The sequence below is a fragment of the Triticum dicoccoides genome, chromosome 3A, assembly GCF_002162155.2.
Source record: "Triticum dicoccoides isolate Atlit2015 ecotype Zavitan chromosome 3A, WEW_v2.0, whole genome shotgun sequence".
In the NCBI taxonomy this organism is placed as follows: domain Eukaryota; kingdom Viridiplantae; phylum Streptophyta; class Magnoliopsida; order Poales; family Poaceae; genus Triticum; species Triticum dicoccoides.
The window spans coordinates 703,912,139-703,915,194 of record NC_041384.1 but is presented as its reverse complement, the minus strand read 5'-3'; positions in this window follow the sequence as shown (position 1 = coordinate 703,915,194).

Sequence of the window (3,056 nt, the reverse complement as noted above, 5' to 3'; positions counted from 1 at the left end):
TTCAACCGTGGTATTATAGGAGCATACCACATCACCTTCGCAAGAACCCTCTTCCTGGGGGGCTCGCCGTCAACATCACCAGGGTCATCTCGTCTGATCTTATACTGCAATGCACCGCATACCGGGAATGCGTTCAGATCCTTGTATGCACCGCGGTAGAGGATGCAGTCATTAGGGCATGCATGTATCTTCTCCACCTCCAATCCTAGAGGGCATACGACCTTCTTTGTTGCGTATGTACTGTCGGGCAATTCTTTATCCTTTGGAAGCTTCTTCTTCAATATTTTCAGTAGCTTCTCAAATCCTTTGTCAGCCATAGCATTCTCTGCCTTCCATTGCAGCAATTCCAGTACAGTACCGAGCTTTGTGTTGCCATCTTCGCAATTGGGGTACAACCCTTTTTTGTGATCCTCTAACATGCGATCGAATTTCAGCTTCTCCTTTTGACTTTCGCATTGCGTCCTTGCATCGACAATGACCCGGCGGAGATCATCATCATCGGGCACATCGTCTAGTTCCTCTTGATCTTCAGCAGCTTCACCCGTTGCAGCATCATTGGGCACATCGTCTGGTTCCTTTTGATCTTCACCAGCTCCCCCTGTTGCAGCATCACCGTATTCAGGGGGCACATAGTTGTCATCGTACTCTTCTTCTTTGCCGTCTTCCATCATAACCCCTATTTCTCCATGCCTCGTCCAAACATTATAGTGTGGCATGAAACCCTTGTAAAGCAGCTGGGAGTGAAGGATTTTCCGGTTAAAGTAAGACCTCGTATTCCCACATTCAGTGCATGGACAACACATAAAACCATTCTGCTTGTTTGCCTCAGCCGCATCGAGAAACTCATGCAGGCCCTTAATGTACTCGCAGATGTGTCTGTCACCGTACATCCATTGCCGATTCATCTGCGTGCATTATATATAATTAAGTGTCCAAATTAATAGAAGTTCATCATCACATTAAAACCAAAGTGCATACATAGTTCTCATCTAACAACATATAGCTCTCCAGAGCATCTAATTAATTAAACCATACATTGAAACTATGTAAAACATTTCAATGCGAAAACAAATGCGATCATAATCGCAACCAAGGTAACAATTGATCCAACGGCATAATGATACCAAGCCTCGGTATGAATGGCATATTTTCTTATCTTTCTAATCTTCAAGCGCATTGCATCCATCTTGATCTTGTGATCATCGACGACATCCGCAACATGCAACTCCAATATCATCTTCTCCTCCTCAATTTTTTTTATTTTTTCCTTCAAAAAATTGTTTTCTTCTTCAACTAAATTTAACCTCTCGACAATAGGGTCGGTTGGCATTTCCGATTCACATACATCCTACATAAATAAAATCTATGTCACGTTGGTCGGCATAATTTTCATAAACAATAAATGAACCAATAGTTATAAAGATAATATATATACCACATCCGAATCATAGACAGGACGAGGGCCGACGGGGGCGGATACCAAAACCATCGCACTATATAAGATGCAATAATAAAAGTAAGAAAATAATACAAGTATCTATGTAAACATACAAGTAAGAATATTTTTCCTTTCAAAAAGAATAAGAACAAGAGGCTCACCACGGTGGTGCCGGCGATGAGCTCGGCGCGGGTGATCAACGGCGGTGAAGACGGGGACGGGGCGTGACAGACCGCTAAACCTAGACAAATATTGTGGAAAATGGAGCTTGGAGGTCGAGCTTGGAGAGGAGAAAGCTTAAGTAGTGTGGCTCGGGCATTCCATCGAACACCTTGTGTGCATAGGAGGTGAGCTAGAGCACCACCAAGCCCTCTCCCCCTCGGCCAGAAAAAATAGAGCAGTGTGCTCTGCTCTTACGCGAGGGGGTATATATAGGCACCTCATTGGTCCTGGTTGGTGGCATGAACCGAGACTAAAGGGGAGCCTTTGGTCCCGGTTCAAGCCACCAACCGGGACCATTGGTGGTGGGCCAGGAGCGAGGCCCATTGGTCCCGGTTCGTCCCACCAATCGGGACCAAAAGGTCCAGATGAACCGGGACCAATGGCCCACGTGGCCCGACCGGCCCCCTGGGCTCACGAACCGGGACCAATGCCCCCATTGGTCCCGGTTCTGGACTGAACAGGGACTAATGGGCTGACCCGGCCTGGACCAAAGCCTTGTTTTCTACTAGTGGTTGCGTATTTCGAGATTAGGATTTGTCACTCCGATTGTCGGAGAGGTATCTCTGGGCCCACTCGGTAATGCACATCACTATAAGCCTTGCAAGCATTGCAACTAATGAGTTAGTTGCGGGATGATGTATTACGGAACGAGTAAAGAGACTTGCCGGTAACGAGATTGAACTAGGTATTGAGATACCGACGATCGAATCTCGGGCAAGTAACATACCGATGACAAAGGGAACAACATATGTTGTTATGCGGTCTGGCCGATAAAGATCTTCGTAGAATATGTAGGAGCCACTATGGGCATCCAGGTCCCGCTATTGGTTATTGACCAGAGAGGTGTCCCGGTCATGTCTACATAGTTCTCGAACCCGTAGGGTCCGCACGCTTAACGTTCGTTGACAATATAGTACTATGAGTTATGTATGTTGGTGACCGAATGTTGTTCGGAGTCCCGGATGAGATCACGGACATGACGAGGAGCTCCGGAATGGTCCGGAGGTAAAGATTCATATATTGGATGATATGGTTTGGCCAAGGGGTCAGGCCCATGGGGCTATAAGTCGGTGCAAAAGGAGTTTTGCGGAGGCCAGGGGGCCAAACGCTGGAGACCCTGGCGTCTAGCCCTGGGCCAGACGCCGAGGCCCATGTCGTCTAGGCCAGACGCCAAGGATTGTGGTGTTTGGTCCTGGAGTCCGAGTGGGACTCTTGCCTTTCGGGAAAAACCGACTTTGAGGAGGCTTTTGCTCCAAGTTCGACCCCAGGGCTCAACATATAAATAGAGGGGCAGTGCTAGCACCAAAGAGAGATCAAGAAACACCAAGCCGTGTGCCGGCAACCCCGTCCCCTCTAGTTTATCCTCCGTCATAGTTTTCGTAGTGCTTAGGCGAAG